Source organism: Suricata suricatta, chromosome 6, assembly GCF_006229205.1.
Source record: "Suricata suricatta isolate VVHF042 chromosome 6, meerkat_22Aug2017_6uvM2_HiC, whole genome shotgun sequence".
Classification (NCBI taxonomy): Eukaryota; Metazoa; Chordata; class Mammalia; order Carnivora; family Herpestidae; genus Suricata; species Suricata suricatta.
In genome coordinates this window covers 96,352,030-96,372,431 of record NC_043705.1, presented here as the reverse complement: position 1 = coordinate 96,372,431, position 20,402 = coordinate 96,352,030, and the positions used below count along the sequence as shown (strand labels likewise).

Genomic DNA, 20,402 nt, shown 5'->3' with positions numbered 1-20,402 from the left:
AGAGTGTCATTCCAATATGCAAAGAAGCATTGGCATTAATGAGAGTTATATTTAGAACTCCTTCTACTGGGAGATAGAATATAATATTAAACTTGTGAATTTTAAGGTCACAACAAGGACATATTGACAAGCTAAAGTTTCAAAACTATGTAAATTAGCTACTTGGATAATCACAGACTACAAATCAGCTCAAATTAAAAGAGACTAGTTCGTTCATTCCTTCCACAATTAAGGATTTGTCAGAATAGGGCCATGTTATATTTTGCTAACAAGCCTAAAATATTCCTGATTTGTTAAAAAAAAATAAGTATATTTCTCCCTCATACTACCTAGCTACCAAGTCAGGTCTTTTCACCCCTGGTGCCAAGTGACAGAGCAACAACCATCTCACAGGCTGCTGGTCATTCTGACAATGGGATAAAATAGATCTAGACTGTATTGCACAAATGATTAACTATTTCTGCCTAGAAATGTCCCTCACATCTCTTACAAATTAGTGGCCGAAACAAACCATATGACTGCACCCAACCATAATGGGGAAGGGAAGTACAATCTTTAACACCAACAACAAAATTCCCTGTCCTTAGAAACTTAGAAACTAGTGAAGGAAGTCGTACACATATAAAATACATAAATAAATGAAGATAACTCTCCATTGTAGTAACTGATATGGAAGAGGAAATCAACGATGTAGTAGAGAGTAATGTGAGGGGAGAGAAATGAATAAGAAGGCCCATTTAAGATAATATGGTTAGTTACAAAATAAAGTAAATGGTAGGTACATTTGGCATCTTATCCTTGACCTTGCAGATCCACTCTTCTCCCTTTTCCACCTGCTCTGTGCTTTGAGAGGTTGACATGTGAAAGACAGCAAAATATGCCATATGAACTGTAGTCACTTCAAAAGGAGCAAATGCAAAGACAGGCATCTCCAAACTCTCCTTATCTGCCTAAAGACAGATCCTCCAAAAGGAGATCAATTGTCATAAATCTCCTCTCCAGGAGTTTTATCAAACCAGGAAAATTGACTCTTTTTTGGTGTTAAACTACCAGTTTTAGAACAGAGGGCCCAAAACGAGTACATTCTTGTAGGGACACAGGGAAAACTGTTATTTGAGTTGAAAAGTACTGGGATAAAAGTATCTTTGGGGTACAACAAAAAAGGCCAAGTTTAAAAAACAAATGTTTAGGATGTGCTTGTAATTGAGTTATTGGACCCTTGGTAGAGAATTGGTCCCTAATTCAAGGCACACAAGGTCAGAAGTTAGGAATCAAGAATAGATCAGGGGCGGCTAAGGGGAAGGAAAGAGAGATATGAGTCTGGGTAAATGAGAGAAGAAGGGTCCTCTGTAAAGGTAAGCTATTTAGCAGACCTGTGCTAGGGTAAGGACTTGCCTTCATGAATTAAACAGAGCGGTAAGGTCAGGTAAACATCCTACTAGCTTCAGTTCCCTAGAGAAGAAACAGATTCTCAGACAGGAAACCTCATCTGACTAGCTTTAAGCAGAGAGTAGACTGGTAAAATGGTAATTTAAGTGTCAAATTAACCAGATCACAGAATGTCCAGGCATTTGGTCAAACATTATTCTAGGTATGTCTGTGACAATGTTTCTGGATAAGATTAGAATTTGAATCATAGACTTAGTAGTAATAGTAATAATCCGTTGAAGGCCTAAATAGAACAAAAAGCTGGCCCCTTTTGCCAGTAAGAGAGAACTTCTCCTTCCTGACTGCTTTGAGCTGGGATATAGGTTCTATCCTGCCTTCATACTCAAACTGAAAGAAGAGTGACTCATCACTGGACACTTAACAACTTTGCACACAATAGCATACCTCCCCGCTATTCTTCTAAAGGCCCATTCATCTGTCCTAAAAATAATTTACTCTTCCCTAAGAGGCCTATATACCCCCACCTCCCCTTCCCCAATTAAAATAGTGTGTAAGTCTGAATTCTAGTCACCTCAGGGACTTACTCAATTTTCCTTGGGTATAGTGAGATATATGTGTTAATAAACTTCTGTTTGTTTTCCTCCTGTTAATCTGTCTTGTTATGCCCGGATTTTAATATCGCCCCAAAACCCAGAAACTTCCAGGGAGACCGAGTCACACATGCAAAAGCAATGGGCTTTATTACGGGTTTAGGCTTGCCGGGGCCTAAACCCGGGCTCACAGACTTTACCGGCTTGGCTTGGTGGATCCATGCTGAGAGCCCCGAACAAAGGGGGGGTAGGGCTTTTATGAGTTTGGGAAGGGGGAGTTACAGGAAATTGTGACATAGGTACAGTGATCCAATCATTATTATACAAGACAGCAGGTTTAACCATTCACATTGCCTAGAGTATTTGTTACTTTTGGCGGGACCCAATCACAACATTTAGAGTATTGACCAATCAGAGTGGGCCCAGGATCCTCACGTAGGGCGTGACTAGTCTTAGCCTCCATCTTTAGTCCTGCCCTTAGAAATGTTAAAGGTGTTAGCTGGCCTTTCCTGATTGGGCGTTACAAGGGTGGTCCCTTCTGCCTTGGGCAATGTGTGCCCTTCTATTGTCTCCTGGAGTCAGTTTCAGACCTGCATCTTTACAGTCTTTTATCACAGAGATTTCAACTAAGAATTCAAAAGGGTGGAGAAAAAATTATTTTTCTTCCCCTATGGATTCCATCAATGGGCTTCCATTCCCTCTGGCTTCAAGTTAGTTTCCACCACTAAGAAGCACAAGGGTGAAATCAGGGAGAGGCGGAAGAATGAAGTCTTTACTCCATTTAGGATGGAGATGCTGCTGGCTGGGTGTAATCCCCAACTATGGTTACAACTCCTGTCATATGCATTCCTTTTGTGCCCAGAGTAGTGGCAAACCCTCCCTAGATCCTTCAGGCCTAAGAGTGGTAATTCCCCGATGTTCCTAGTCCCAGGGAACTGTGTTACCCATTGTGGTTTCCCTAACTGCCATAGACTGAATTGTGTCCGCCCAAATCGATACGTAAGGACACAGTAAGAAGGCAGCCCTCTGCAAGCCAAGAAGAGAGCCCCTACCTCACAAGTCAACCATGCTGGCAACCTGACCTCAGACTTCCAGCCTCCAACACTGTGAGAAATATAAATTTCTGTTGTCTAAGTTACCCGGTCTATGGTACTTTGTTATGGCAACCTGGGCAAACACACTAGCCTATACCCTTATAAGAATCCCTTTATTAAATTCTCAAATTACCTACTCTGTTTACCATCTCTATTCTTTTGATATCCTTACTGAGGCAAAATATGTACCTTTATTTCTCATTTGTTTGTACCTATGATTTCTCACAAACTTGTAATTCCTATATGCATGACAGATTATGGCTTAGAAAATTAGAATATTGCTTAAAAAGAGAAATATTTAAGTCAATATACCATTTGTGTTTCGTCTAAGGCACAATATGGCATAATTATTCATGTAAGGGGACTGGAAGGCTAGACAGACCTGGGTTTTAGAGCCAATCTCTGCACAGATGGCAGTTACAGGCCAAGCTTTCTCTCTAATATTCGTGTTCCTCTCAAGTGGGGATCATCATCTGTTTTATAACCAGTACAGTTTCTATAGGGTTGCAGTAATGCCCAGAGTGAACCAGAGAAAGCAGTACCATTAATTAGTATTATTGTTACTCTCTTACCAAAAAATCCTTTTGTGATATTGCTATTTTTGGAAGCTCCTGCAATCTTGAGCATATAAATGGGTGCTAGTCATCACCACCCTCATAGCCTATGGGATTTTTACATAAGGAGAATGAATTAGTACCCATCAAAAAGGTCATTTACACATAACCTTGAGAGATACCTAATCAACCATACTTCCAAGATGAGAGTGTTAAATGAGTTATAAGACCTTGATCAAGTTCTTTAACCTGTATAGTTTTTAGATTCCTCATTAAAATGGGGGAAATAATAGCACATAGGGCAAGGGCTGCTGAGAGAATGAAATGAAATAACGCATGAAAAGTAGTTCTTGATACATAGGAAAGCACTCAATCACTGTTCACTATTCTGTTATCATAATATCTGATATCCATTCTAGCCATAGAATATTATGACCTATTGCCCTTTTAAAAAATTGACTCACCCTACAATAGAAAGGGGTTATTCTTACTGTAGTATGATCAATATTTTAGTTTAAGGCTTTGTTGAAAACATTTGTATCCCAAAAAGAATGACAGTTTTCAGTTTTCAAGGTTATCTGTGTGACTTATCCATGAAGATCACTGGCTTATTTTTAAAAATTCCATACCAATAAGCAAAAAAGCTGTTTCTGATTTCTTGCTCATCACAGTCTAGAATAAAACTAGGGTAAATTTTACACTAAGCAGCTTAAAGAGACGGGAAAAACAGGTTTTAAATATCAAATCCTAAATATCTATTGATTCACTTCAAGGATTCATCTTAACTATGCAATTAATAACTTTAAAAAAAGAGCAAAAATGACAAATAGAGAAGATCTCATTCTTGCTTAAGGTTTCTGAGTTTTCTGATAGGTATTTCTTTTATAACTCCAGTTGGGAAGAGGGTATAATCCCAAAGAGTTTAGAACATGAGGCAATGTTTCTAAAGTGCACTCCTACCACATAGAAGGTTGTCCTTACTGGATGAACTAGTCAGAAGGAAGGCAGGTTCATCCAGTCAAACATTCACAGTCTACTTCTTCCCCCTCAGTCAGGACCCAAAGTGTAATAAATTAAGCAAATGAAACTCTAGCCCTTTTAAATATCTTTCTGTTTTATTTGTTTTCTTTGGAAAGAAGAGAAAAGTCTTAAGACAATAACTACTTTGCTTTATAAATTAATTGTTGTTAAATTAGCTTATGGGTTACCATATAAAAATACAACTCAAGCAAAGTTGGCATGCTCATCAAGATATTCTACTTCTATATTAAAGTCTAAAGCTGGATGAAGTTTGAACTTTCCTATAGGATCAGAGCGTAAAAGGATTAATATTGATTTTCCCAAAATAATTATTCACAAGACAAATCCCCAGTATCATACCATGGGCAAATGCCTCAGACCTTATATCCATTCTTACCTGGAGTTGATAACCACAAATTAACAAGTGACCTCCCACCAAAGTCTCAGAAATAAAAGGGCCCAATGTAGGTGTCCTTTAAAATGCTTTCAGAAACTCCTGAATGTAGACTGTTATACAAGATAACTTTCTTGGATTCTTCAAAAGTCAATATCATAAAAACAAAATCAAACACATAAGTCAAAAAATTCTTGATTGATTGATTGATTGATTTTTTAAATGGAAGCACACCTATTAAAATGGTTTCTGCATAGCAATCAATTTGCAATCTGTGTTAAAACAATTAAAGCCCCTTTGTATCGTTGAATTAAGAAGTACACTAAGGGGTGCCTGCGTGGCTCAGTCAGTTAAGCATCTAACTCCTGCCTAGGTCATGATCTCATGGTCCTTGAGTTCAACCCCCCAATTCGGGCTCTGTGCTGACAGCTTAGAGCCTGGAGCCTGCTTTGGCTTCTCTGTCTCCTGTCTGCACCCATCCCCTGCTCACACTCTGTTAAAATAAATTTTAAAAATACATATTTAAAACAATGTTAGAACAGAAAGAAGGGAAGCAAAATAATATAAAAACAGGGAGGGGGACAAAATATAAGAGACTCTTAAATATAGAGAACAAACAGGGTTGCTGGAAAGATTGTGGGTGGAGGGATAGGCTAAATGGGATAGGGGAATAAAGGAGAACACTTGTTGAGATGAGCACTAGGTGTTATATGTAGGGGATGAATCACTGGATCTACTCCTGAAATCATCAGTGTACTATATGCTAACTAACTTAGATGTAAGTTAATAAAAAAATAAAATCTTTTAAATTAAAAAAAAAAAAGAAATGCATTAAGAATTTCCAACAAATTCTCTTTTGGGGATCTATGATCCAAGCTGTTCATTTACAAACGGGCCCCTTTACATTAAGGGCAAGGAGAGGCCAAGGAAAGAAACAGACTACTCCAGATTGGTAAGTGGACATTTCAATAAGCAAGAGAACTTACGTATGAGGCTTGTCTTGGGTGCTGCAAGATGAGCAGATCTCTGCACCAGCCTGCCAGAATCTTAAAAGTTTATATACGAGCCTTAACAAGGTTCAGTCACATGTGCCATCAGTGGCCTCAATCTTTCAAGGTTGCGTCCTTGAAAACAGCTCCAGCTGTAGGTAATGGTGGGCAAGATGTACATTCCAAGGGCAGGGGCTGAAGAGGTTCCATTTGCCCAGATCAGCTCTCAGGTCAACTAGAGGTTACACCCTCTTAATGATCTCCTACAACACAAGCAAATAATTAAAATATCTACTTCTATCCTTGGATCCCTGTCCAATGATAATGGTGGAACTAGAAAGCCCTATCATGCCAAAAACAGTGGATCAGTAAAAAGTTTCATGGCAGGCACAGCAGAGTACACACAGAACTTAGAGAATGCCTTCACGCCATCATTTCTTCAAGTCTTTCTGTCTAGAGTATACACAGGGGACACAGCAAAGACAATGCTAACAAGAAAAACCTTTCCTAACCTCTGTCCCCATCAAACCCCATCTTGTCAACTTTCAAGAAGGAAAGGCAGCTATGACACAGATAATAGGATCTAATTTCTTTGCTTATTGCCCCCAACAAAAAACACAAATGTAGACACACACCATACCTTTATCCTGCCTTGTGCTTTTCCTCTTTAGCACCCCACATAAGATGAGAGTATCTGAGAATCTCCCTATGTGCATGGTCTTTGCTCTGCTGCCAGTCTGGTAGCACTCCTGTTTCTTCACTCGTGCCTGGGCTCAGCAACTCACTGAGGGGCCTTAATTCAGAGCCGAAGGAAACAGGGTAGTAAAAGAACAGAAAATTCATCCTAGTGTGATCCTCCATAAGCTAACATAGCAGGCAACCCCACAGGCAGGTGCAATAGGTTAGTGAAAAGTGGAAATCAAGGTCATAATAACAGTAATGTTTAAGCACTTATTATGTACCACGTGTTAAATAAGGCACTCTCTAGATGTCATCTCTAGAATTCTGAAAAAAAAACCTCACAAAGTAACTAAAACAATGAATTTACCTGCCTCTTTCAAGAGTTCACCTTAATCTAGGCCTTATTCCAGTGCCTGACTGTTTTTCATAACACTGTATCTCAAAGACCAAAGGTTATTGGTGAAGAAGAAAGTAATGAGGATTAGAAAAAAAGAACTAAAACAACTTCAGAGCAGAGTCACATACCTCCTTATCTTAAACTCCAGCCCCCAGCCCACCAAGAAGACTGGAACCGTTTCTCACAGCCTTATTTAGAACCCCTGCATCACAGTCCCCTGAGGAGTTCACTTAAAATTCAGATTCCTGGGCCCTACTCCAGCTCTAATGAACCCACATCTCTAAGATAGGGACAAGCAAAGTGCATTTTTAATTGTGCTCCCACAGTAAATTTTAACTAGGTCTCCAGATGAACCACTGGATTTGATGATTCAGAAAAGGAAGAAGGCAGAGTCTGAAAATCTCTACCAGAAATTCAAAGATAAAAAAGACATTCCAAAGTAACAACCCAGGAAGGAGCTTTTGCTTGTCAGTCTCATACATCTTTTAATTTTTTTTTAGGAGAACAGTTATGATCAACAAACATCTGAAGGAAATCCAGTCCATTTATTTTACTTGTTTTGACATCTGCAGATGATGACAAGCTAAAGGGGAAAACAGGTTTAAGGATTGTAGCAATTAGTTAATTTGTCACTGATTATTAAAAAATAATATATGCAGCTCTGCGGTTCTCCAGAGGGGAGAGTTACAAATCACTACGGTTGTTGTCGTTGCTACTGCCACTGTTGATGTTATTGTTGTTGTAAAAGAACTGCAGCCTCCATATGTTCGTGAATATTAATATTGTCTGAGGTTTGTCAGGTTTCCATGGCCACCTCGGTTCCCTTCTGCCCGCAGGATGTGATACACTGGGAGTCGGAATTATGAAGGCGCCCACATATATAAATACAACCTGGGAACAGTTCAATGTGGAAACAGTCTCTTCCCTTCCCACAATTCCCCACCTTGTTCTTTTTGATACATTGACTGAAAGGCACCTGCTTCCAGCCTGCTAGCCCTTCACACTTGTTTTCTCTCCAACTTTCCTCAATTCCTCTAGTTACCCTTCTGTCACACGTTCCTTAGACACACATTCTCACTCAAACCTTCTGGCAACACTTCCTCCAGGTTCTTTTCTATACCGAAACCCAGCTTTCCTCTGATTATGATAGTACAATACAAGCATCCTGGTGATGTCATCTTTTTTCTCTCCTCTAACCCACCCCTAGTCTCATCATCCCAATGTCTTGGAACTAGAAGTAGGTCACAATCATTCTCCATATTTCTGCTTCCTCTCCTGTTTCATGGTTTCCTCTCAAGGACTCCTCCCTACTTTTAACTTCCCCTGTCTAGTTAGGCCATCCTTCTGATCTCACCCTTCTTCTAAGCTCTGGGGGAGCCCCCCCCCAACTTTCCTGATTGGCCCTGTCCTCTCTTATCACCCTTAGAGATTACACATGAACTAGACCCCTGCCACAGCTACTTTATCTCCTGTACTCCAAAGCTGTTGCTTCAGTTACATCTCTGGTTGATTTAAACTCCACTTACAGGCCCAGATCCAAAGCTTCTAGCTTTGTGGTAATTTCCCTACAAATTGACTGACATTCTCTCTGCATCGCCAAAGCATGGGAGCAGTAGGATGCAGTGCTTAGGACTGTGGTTTCTGGATGAAACTACATAGGTAAAGGTTTGGCTTCACCATGCACTCGTTCTGTGATTCAGAGCAAGGTATTTAGCCATTCTAGGCCTTAGTTTCCTCATCTGTAAAATGATGAAAATAATATCTATTTCATAGGATTATGAAGATTGAAAAAGATTACTCTTGGTTATAATTTAGACTGGCTGAAGGTAAGAGAAAACCCAAACCCTGGCATAAAACCTAAAGGGTTTTTATTGGCTCACTTCTCTCAAAGTCCAGAAGAAGGCAGGCTTCAGGCTTGATTTGATTCAGTGGTTCCACAACAGAATCAAGGATGTACTTTCTTTCTCTCTTCCTCTGCTCTTCATTCTAAGGTGTCAGATTCAGCCTAAGCCTTGTTCTCCTCCATAGTTATGAGAGGCTATCATAAGGTTATAGGTTTCCTCATCCAAAACAAAGGAGTAAACAAAATGATCTCTTCAAAAGCTCTCCCAGAAGAGTGAAGAACTTTTTCAGACATCTTCAAAAAACCTCTCCTATCTCATTGTCCAGAGATGAATACCAAGCCCATTCTGTAACTCTGCCCAGAGCACAGGGGTCCCTCAATTGGTTCCGATGAACCAATTCAATTGGTTCCGATGAACCAATCTGCTCAAATGGATCCATCATATGAGAGGGGATTCGGGAGGGGATTACAAACCCATCTTTCCACTCATAAACTGCACAGTAAGTAAGAGCCTGGGGGAGGAGAGAAGAATGGATGCTGGGGAGATGACCTAACACCCACCACGGGGACTCAAGACCTTAGCTAACACTCCGCAATTAGTAACACCATACTAATATTAGCACTTATTATATGCCATTTTTACCTTTCGATCATTACTTCTCATTCTTCTTTGTATTGTCATTTATTGTTTACATGATTGCTTCTTTACACTCTCCCATCTTCAAGCTTGAAAATCCTTAAGGCAGTGTGTTTTATTGATTTTTTTACCAGCCCCAAATTCTCTTCCTGGTAGGGTACATAAGAAAAACATAGCTTCAATAAATGCTGGTTGAATACATGAATAGACTATAAAAATGGTTCTACCCAGTGAAAAAGTCTCTTTCTGGCAGGAATTAGTGATTACACAATGCTCTTACGCCCTTCAGTACAGAACAACTTTATACATTTTAATGTTCTTTCTTATACAAAATAATATTACTAACTCACCATTGATTACACAGGCACAGTGTCTGTATTTTCTAACTGATCAGTAAAAGCTTATTCTTTACCACAATTACATGCAATTTATCCTTTTTGAGTTTTTCTCTCACAATAACTTTTGAAATAGATGATTCCATTTCACCAGAGTAGATGCAGTACAATGCATACTAGGAGACATGATTTTGTTGGCCCATGTACCCTCAGAGTGAAAGCTAAAAAAATCTTCAAGTCAGTACATTTTAACTAAGACCCATAGTTCTCAAAACTGTAAATCATCAGGAAAAACCCCAAGAATACATAGTGTGAAGTTATAATATATTTATATAGGAAAATACTTTCGTGTTAAGATTAACCTTTAAATGTCCCATTTTTCATAAAATATATGTCAATTTTAAACCAACATAAAGAAATATATGTCTTATTATGTCCTATTTTTAGTAAATAACATCACTTCCAAACAAGTTTCTTTTAATGCTTTTGAAAAGCAGAAAATATTAGCAAGTCTTTAAAAATCCAACTAGCAAATGGGTTGTTATAATTTTTAGATAGATAGGGCAATTTGCTTTGTATGTGAGATTTTTTTTTTAATTCGTCACATTTCTTTTAAAGTCTGCAGTATTCAAAAATTTTATTACCTGAAAATCATCTGACTTTTAAAAAATATACTATTAAACCTGAAAATGTATTTGAAAGAAGAAAAGTATGTGGAAGACTATAAAACATACTGGCTGTCTAAGAGCAAAATGAAAGAAAATGTGGATTCCTTGTCTTTTAACTGAAATGCTGTAGCCGTACAGAACCTTTGCTTCTTGTCGGTAGAGACCATGCAGTGAATTTTAAGAGCGGAATCTGATGAAAGAGTAAAACAAGAAATGTTTAGAGAATATAAATTAGTCAGACCATCTGAACTTCATGAAAAGACAGTAATACATTTTAAAATCATAATTATAGCCCATGAGCACAATCCAGGTAATGCTACCTATATAAAACTATATTGTATACTTTATATCTAATAATGCACATGCATGATCAGTCACATTTTTATTTCACCAGCCTCTTAAAATTGCCACTTTCGTTTATTTCTAGCCACAAGCTTTTCACCGTCCAAAACAAAGGAAAGCCTCTGAAAATAATGAAACAACACGAAGGATAGTTAACCCAGTGGACAGTAGTATATCCCCATAGAATTTGATGCTTGATCCAACTCCATGAAGCAAATATTGTTACCTGAGGCCAAGATGTTAAATAATTTTTCTCTATGCTTCTGAGTATTGGCAATCAGTCCCAAAGCCCCTGACTGCATTGTAATATAAGGTCTAACCAATAAATCTCTTTCCCAAAGCAAAATCCAGCAGAGAACATGGGAACCATTGATCTCACACAGCAGACAAAATAGCCAAAAGGCTGTGCAATGTAAGTCATTCTATTACCTCTGTTGGATCTGGGTGATGAGTCATTCGGGTGGAGCTTTTGATGTTTCCTCAGTAATCAGCCTGCTTGATTGAGCAGCCAAAGTTCACTCAAACCCATTCTTCCGACAGCTTCCACTCTGGCTTCCTTGGCACCCTAAATATAGAAACAGTTTAGGATGAAACCAATATAATGTAAAGAGCCCTAACTTTAGTAATTGCTTATAAAACGACCTCTTGGAGATGCTCACTATCAACAATGAAGAGGAAAATTAAATGCCTTTTTGTCCATAAAATTTAAACAATATGAGTTTTTTTAAAAAAAGGAAAATTTCTCACTTGTGGGAGGATAAATTGATGCACTCCGGTTGAATCTAAATTTTAAACATGCATACATTTTGAACCAGTAATTCCATTTCTATAAATGTATCTCTAGAAAAGTGTTCAAAGATACATACAGAAGATATTACAGTGTTGAATAAGGAAGTAGCTAAATTTATTACAGTAAACTCATGCAATAGTATGTCATGATGCCTCTGAAAGAATGAGGAAAATCTATATACATTGATATGGAAAATATTTCAATTACATTACAAAGTAAGGAAAAGCATTTCAGATAACAATATCCATAGTATGATTCCTATTTGTACATTATGATTCTGGTTTGTGAAAAGAGTATATACATACATTTGTTTCCTTATATACATAGAAATTTCTGGAAGAACTCACAAAATACTGATAATCTGTGAAATAGGGGAAGGATCAAAAGACCTTAAACTTCCCCTTTATCTTCTTGTTAAGTTTTTTGCATGAGTGGGGCAAAAAATTCTCTTCTCCATTATCTTGTTTGTATCAGGGTAAATATGGGTGGTATAAAATGTCTGCTGTAAAGACCCCGTCAGACACCAGGGACCCATGAGTGCTGGCTCTCCCGTTCAAAGATAAGCATGCATGTGTGTCCATACACACACACACACACCGCCACCACCACTGCCAGAATCACTCTCAGCACCTTCTAAATCCTGACGCCATTTTACATGCCACCAGTCCTATAGTACATCTCCATTATCTCCGAGATAGCCTTATTTCAAGGAGGGACTGAAGAAAGGGACAAGGAGAAGACTTAATTTGGACATTGCTCTCCCCTAATACTTAACTTAGGTTTTTCAAAAGAAAAAGTCAGAATCTTGTATTTTATTTTCCATTTCCAAAACAGTGGAACAAAAAATCTTCCCTGGTACAGTCAGTGAAATATGGAAATGTTTCACCTTGCTCCCTATTTCAATCAATCTTAAAAGAAAGACTGAGGTGGGAACATTTAAATATACCAATACTGTTATTGAAAATCACAAGAATGATGAAACTTTGTGCATAATCATATTGAAATAATATTCAAGGAATTGTCGGCTCTGACAGGCAGTTAGATTTATGATTCCTTTCCTCCATTCCAAATCACAGAAACTGTAAAAAAAAAAAAAAAACTATCTTCCAGGTGAATGGTTTTTAAAATAGATGATCTCACACCCCAGCAGTAAAGAAACTTTGACCAGGCATCCTCCATGTGTTGTTACCTATTTATAAATCATATACATCACACCATTGCGCTAATATAAACACCAGCAAATTAAAAAATAGAAATTACAATGGATGAAATTAAAAAAAAAATTTTTTTAACATTTTTATTTATTTTTGAGAGAGAGAGAAAGATCCTGAGCAGGGGAGGGGCAGAGAGAGAAAGGGGCACACAGAATCAGAAGCAGGCTCCAGGCTCTAAGCTGCTAGCACAGAGCCCGATGTGGGGCTTGAACCCACGAACTGTGAGATCATGACCTGAGCCAAAGTTGGACGCTCAACCAACTGAGCCACCCAGGCACTCCTGAAAATTTAAATATATAGAAAATCAAGTTCCTAGGATTTTCTTCCCACATTCATCCAATAGGATATCATTCAAATAGTGACTATGATTGTGTTTCATTCACAATTATAAAATTTACATCGCTAAAATGTCATAGTTTGAGTTATTATGCCCATGAAGAGATTTCAGGAAAACTCATGTTTCTAACATGCCTCCTTAGATGGCCAAAAGGTATAGAATTAAATTGAAAAAATATGTTATTCTTCTTTCAATTGGGGAGATAGATAATATTCAATGAGCGCCACCTAGGTACCAAGCATTGCTAACATTCCTAAAATATATTTAATGTTCCCAACAATTCTATCTGGTAGGTCTTATGATTCCCATTTTATACATATAGAACTGAGGCTTAAAGTGGAGCAGCTTCTTACTAGACACATCACTGAAGGCAAGGGAAATGAAAGCAAAGATGAACTATTGGGACTTCACCAAAATAAAAAGCTTCTGCAAAGGAAACAATCAACAAAACTAAAAAGCAGCCTATGGAATTTGAGAGGATATTTGCAAATGACATATCTGATAAAGGGTTAGTATCCAAAATCTATAAAGAACTTACCAGACTCAATACCCAAACAACTAATAACCCAGTTCAGAAATGGGCAAAAGACATGAATAGACGCTTTTCCAAAAAAGACATCAAGATGGCTAACAGACATGTGAAAAGATGCCCAACATCACACATTATTAGGGAAATACAAATCAAAACCATGATGAGATACCACCTCACATCTGTCAGAAAGGATAAAATTAACAACACAAGGAGCAACTGGTGTTGGTAAAGATGCAGAGAAAGGGGAGCCCTCTTGGACTGTTGGTAACAGTACACACTGGCGCCGCCATTCTTGAAAACAGCATGGAGTTACCTCAAAAAACTAAAAATAGAACTACCCTACAACCCAGTAATTGCATTATTAGGGATTTATTATATGTGTAATATATAATAAATATATATATAATATTACTCAGCCATCAAAAAGAATGAAATCTTGCCATTTGCAATGATGTAGATAGCAGTAGAATGTATTACTGTAAGTAAAGTAAGTCAATCAAGGAGACAAATACCATATGATTTCACTTATATATAGAATTTAAGAAACAAAACAGATGAATATATGGGAAGGGGGTGGAAACATAAGAAAGAGAAGCAAACCACAAGAAACTATTAAATATAGAGAACAAACTGAGGGTTGATGGAGGGAGGGAGGTGGAAGAAAGATGGGCTAGATGGGTGATGGGTATTAAAAAGGGCACGTGTTAAGAGTTAACACCTATTGTTTTGAAGCTGTTCCAAAAAATAGAAATAGAAGGAAAACTTCCAAACTCATTCTGTGAAGCCAGAATTACCTTGATTCCAAAACCAGACAAAGACCACACTCGAAAGGAGAACTACAGACCAATTTCCCTGATGAACAGGGATGCAAAAGTCCTCAATAAGATACTAGCCAACCAGATCCAATGATACATTAAAAGAATTATTCACCACAACCAAGTGGGACTTATTCTTGGGATGCAGGGCTGATCCAATATCCGCAAAAAATCAGTGTGATACATCCCATCAATAAAAGAAAGCACAAGAACCACATGATCCTCTTAATAGATGCAGAAAAATTATTTGACAAAATACAGCATCCTTTCTTGATAAGAACCCTCAAGAAGGTAGGTATAGAAGGACCATACCTCAAGATCATAAAAGCCATATATGAATGACCCACCACTAATTTCATCTTCAATGGGGAAAAAATGAGAGCTTTCCCTCTAATGTCAGGAACACAACAGGGATGTCCATTCTTGCCACTGTTATTCAACATAGTGTTGGAAGTCTTAGCTTCAACAACCAGACACCAGAAAGGAATAAAAGGCATCCAAATCAACCAAAAGGAAGTCAAACTTTCACTCTTTGCAGATGACATAACATTCTATATGGAAACCCCTAAAGATTCCACCAAAAAACTGCTAGAACTGATTCATGAATTCAGCAAAGTCACAGGATATAAAATCAATGCAGAGAAATCAGTTGCATTGATATACACCAATAATGAAGCAACAGAAAGAGAAATCAAGGTATAGATCCCATTTACAATTGCACCCAAAACCATAAAACACCTAGGAATAAACCTAAGCAAACAGTGAAAAATCTATATACTAATAAACTATAGAAAGTTTATGAAAGAAACTGAAGAAGACACAAAATAATGGAAAAATATGCCATGCTCCTGGATGGAAAGAACAAACATTGTTAAAATGTCAATACTACCCAAAGAAATCTACATATTCAATGCAATACCTATCAAAAAGCATTCTTCAAAGAGCTGGAAAAAAACAATCCTAAAATTTGTATGTAACCAAAAAAGAACCCAAATAGCCAAGCAATCTTAAGAAAGCAAATCGAAGCTGAGGGCATCACAATCTTGGATTTCAATATGTATTCCAAAGTTGTAATTATTGAGACAGTATGGTACTGGCACAAAAACAGACACCCAGATCAATGGAACAAATAGAGAACCCAAAAATGGACCTGCAAACATATGGCTAACTAATCTTTGACAAAGCAGGAAAGAATATCCAACAGAATAAAGACAGTCTCTTCAGCAAGTGGTGCCTGGGAAATGTGACAGCGACACGCAGAAAAATGAACATGGACCAATTTCTTACACCATACACAAAAATAAACTCAAAATGGATGAAAGACCTAAGCATGAGACGGGCAGCCATCAAAATCCTAGTGGAGAAAGCAAGTAAAAACCTCTATGATCTGTGATGCGACAACTTCTTACTCATCACGTCTGCAGGGGCAAGGGAAACAAAAGCAAAAATGAACTATTGGGGCCTCATCAAAATAAAAATCTTCTGCACAGCAAAGGAAACAATCAGCAAAACTAAAAGGCAACTGATGGAATGGGAGAAGATATTTACAAATGACATATCAGATAAAGGGTTAGTATCCAAAATCTATAAAGAAGTTATCAAACTCAATACCCAAAAAAATAAATAATCCAGTGACAAAATGGGCAAAAGACATGAATATACACTTCTACAAAGAAGACATCCAGATGGCTAACAGACACATGAAAAAATGCTCAACATCATCAGGGAAATACCAATCAAAACCACAATGAGATACTACCTCACAGCTGTCAGAATGGTTAATGTTAACAACTCAAGCAACAACTGATGTTGGCGAAGATATGGAGAAAGAAGGTCTCTTTTGCACTGCTGGTGGGAATGCAAACTTGTGCAGCCACTCTGGAAAACAGTATGGAGAGTTCTCAAAAAATTACAAACAGAACTACCTTACAACCCACCAATTGTACTACTAGGTATTTATCCAAGGGATACAGGTGTGCTGTTTCAATGGGGCACATGCACCCCAATGTTTATAGCAGTGCTTTCAACAATAGTCAAAGTATTGAAAGAACCCAAATGTCCATCGATGGTTGAATGGATAAAGAAGATGAGGTATATATATACAATGAAGTATTACTCAGCAATCAAAAAGAATGAAATCTTGCCATTTACAACTACATGGATGGAACTGGAGGGTATTATGCTAAGTGAAATTAGTCAGTGAAAGACAAATATCATATGACTTTATTTATATGAGGACTGTAAGATATAAAACAGATGAACATAAAGGAAGAGGAGCAAAAATAATATAAAAACAGGGAGTGGACAAAACATGAGAGACTCCTAGATATAGAGAACAAGCAGGGTTGCTGGAGGTATTGTGAGAGGAGGGATGGGTTAAATGGGTAAGAGGCATTAAGGAATGTACTTCTGAAATCATTGTAGCACTATATGCTAACTTGGATACAAATTTTAAAAATAAATAATTAATTAATTTTTTAAAAGGGGGTACTTGTGAGAGCACTGGGTGTTGTGTGTGATGAATCACTGAAACTTGCTTCTGATATCAATATTGCAATGTATATTAACTAAAATATAAATAGTAAATAATAATAATTAAAAATAATAATATAAACATAAGATATAGTATCAGAATCCAGTTCAGCTGATTCCAAAATATGAACCCTTAATCAGTTCTAGTTATTGCCTAGAAAAGGGAAACATTAGATTCAAAAATGTATACATGTGGTTATAAAATGTGAAATCACAAAATATCATATAGTCAAAAAGATGAGAAGCAGTTTGAGTGTTGGGTCTTCTCTTCCTATTGTCTCTGAGCCACAGCACTCTGTTGATTCACAGAAAGTTTTTCCTATAGCTGCAGATGAAATGGGACCCCACTGATTTATTACTCGACATGTTAAACTCTAATAACAGTAGAAAAGATTTCTGAGAATTTTTTTTACACATTTAGGTTGTCTCTTTATATCCTCATATTACTTCCTTCAACTTGGAAACAAAACCCCAAAAACATTTAACTTTAAATTGTGCATACAGTATATAATAAAGTCTTCTTCAAATAATGTACTCTGTGGCAGTGGTTCTCAAAGGAAGAGAAATTTGGCTCCAGGAGACGTTTGGCAAAGTGTGGAGACAATTTTGATTACCAAAACTGGGAGTTGTGACTGGCATCTAGTAGGTAGGGACCTGGGATTCTGCTAAAAATCCTAAAGCCCAAACAATAGTCCCCGATAACAAATATAATAATATTTCCCAAAATGTAAATAGTGCCAGACTTGGGGAACTTTGCTCTGAGGAAATAATCAGTGATATGTCATAGATGACTATCTAAATGTGTTCATCACAGCACTGTTTGTGACAATTTAACAATATGAGGCTCACTACCTGTTGGGGCCCATCCAGCCAAGAAGCCTGCGGAGGTGATTCCACTGTGACGGCAAAGCCTCCGGGGAGAGCGTATGTAATCGCAAAGTCCCTAGCCTTGTCTAGGAAGGCGCTACCCTGGATAACGGTTGGCCCTCCCCCCATTTGAGGATCAGAACAAAAGAACAAAGGTCCTGGGAGACTGGGGTGCAGTGCTGTGTGGCCTATAGGGACCCTGCTTCCCCTGCTTGAAAATGTGTGCGCTTGACTGCTTGACCTAAGTGGATCAGAGACTGGGGTTAGTTCTCCTATTATTCTTGCCACTTGGTAATTGTGGTTTCAGTAAATGGGCAGATTTTCTGATTGAAACTTCCTCCCTAGTTAGAGGCACCTTATTTACAGACCATTGTTTGAACCTTTAAAGAAAAATAGCCTTGTCATAAGCTTTGGTTAATATTACACTATATACGCAAAATAAGACTCCCGCTGATGTATTTTTAGTGATAAATTATGGTTTTTGATCTTCTGTATTATACTTCATTTCTGTCTTTAACTTTCTTTCTCTCTTCCATGAAAACAATGATCTATTCTGAAACATGTGATTCCTAAGAAGTTACAAACAATGTAATCATTAAAAGAAAGATGTAATCACTTGTGGTATATAAGACACCAAGTTTCACAGTAAAGTGTGGTCTCTTCCACCATTCATGTTGTCTGTGTTCTTTCTTGTAGATATTTCGCCGACACCAACCCCCTATTCAGGGACCCTTAGACTCTGGTGCGTGGGCTGGTCCCCCACAACTACCCATTCATTGGAACACGGTAAACATTACAAATGATGTTGGAGAAGAATATTTAAAAATATAAAGAAATGTTCATGATATTTACATGTCCTAAAAGAATATGTTTAGTATGATTGTAGCATTGTATAAACATACATATGATTGTATGTAGGGACGGAAAATATTTTGAAAAAGTATCAACCAAAATAATAGAATTTTTTCATAAGAACTCCTAACCACTCTTTAGAAATAAAAAGTATACTTCATAACCAATGTCATTAAAAAATATCTACATCATTATCATCCTAAGGAGGAACACAATTGAAATAAGTCGTCATCTCAAAATATATGTAAGTTTCCCAAGTACCTAAGATTTCATACCCTCTCTTTTCAGAACATGTCACTGAAAGAGTTTTATTTCCTGACATCAAGTTCTTTAATGATAGAAAAGAGAAGCAGCAGGTGCTTCTCACCAGGTGCCTTTGTAATGGTGGCAGAGTTCACTGTATATTTTTGTTAAGAACCAAAATAGCACCTACTATTCTCATTCCTTCTCTTTAAAAACCTTCATTGTTACACTATAATTCAAAAGTAGAATTACTCATCCACCCACACCAAAAACAGTATGATCACAACACTCAGCAAACTCAATAAATGTTTGAAACATCATGAACACTAAATATCCCCATTTCAGAATGTTTATGAGTAAGAGGCATCTTAATACTATCCACTATGCAGGCTTATAACTTTCGTATTGGAACGCAGAACTATGGATGCCCCTCCAGAGATCCAGGCTGATCAATTATCAATTATTTTAGTAATTAGTAGCTCATGTGAAGAAGGAAACAAAATGGCAAAGTTCTCAGGAATTCCACAAATGTTTATATCAGCCAACAAAAACAATTAGAAAAAGTTTGCTCGCTGGTATAACTGAACTTCTAATCTGAATCAAAGAGAAAGGGAGAGAAAGAGAAAACAGGAAGTAGAGGCCACTTGGCCATATTACTTGATGACAATATAATACCAATATAATCCCATAAAATATTGATCTCCCATGCAGAATCCTGAATAGTTTATGTAGATACTGCCCCCTCATGGAGGCGGAGATGAACTCCCCACTAATGTGAGCTGTGCTTAGAGACTTGCTACCAGACTAAAAGGATGGAAAGAGGGGAAAAAGTAATTTTACAGTGGAGGTCCTGATAAACACTACTTCGACCAGATAACCAAGGTTAACATCATGACTCATAAATTATGTTGATAGTATTTTCTCTTGTTATGATAAAATAATTCCTTCCACAATTATATATTAATCAAGAGAAAAAACTTTAAAACAAATCCAAATTGAGAGACACTCTGTAAAAAAACAACAACACTTTGATCTTAAAATTATTAAGCTCATGAAAAAGAAAGAAAGAAAGAAAGTCTAAGAAATTGTCATAGACCAGAAGAAGCTAAAGAGACATCCCAGATGAAATACTGGAACAGAAAAGCAATAGTATGGAAAAGCTACTGAAATCTGAATAAAGTATATAGGTCAGTTAGTAATGTACTGGTGTTGGTTCCTTAGTGGTAACAAATATACCATTGCAATGTAAGATATAAATAACAGGGAAAAGCTGAGTGAGAGGCATAT

General features: G+C 37.4%; 2 long non-coding RNA genes across 2 annotated transcripts in view; one reads left to right on the top strand and one right to left on the bottom strand.

Moving 5' to 3' along the window:
- Positions 1-6,691: 6,691 nt before the first annotated feature.
- LOC115293948 lies at positions 6,692-11,492 on the bottom strand. Its single transcript, XR_003909692.1, has 4 exons — positions 11,363-11,492; positions 10,658-10,781; positions 9,595-9,737; positions 6,692-6,823 (listed from the first exon to the last, which is right to left on the bottom strand). It is a non-coding gene; the product is annotated as an uncharacterized LOC115293948 (long non-coding RNA).
- A 7,232-nt stretch (positions 11,493-18,724) lies between these two features.
- The window catches only part of LOC115293947, a 50,452-nt gene continuing 48,774 nt past the window's right edge, over positions 18,725-20,402 (top strand). The window contains exon 1 of the long non-coding RNA XR_003909691.1: positions 18,725-18,806. This is a non-coding gene — a long non-coding RNA (uncharacterized LOC115293947). The remainder of the gene's footprint in view (positions 18,807-20,402) is intronic.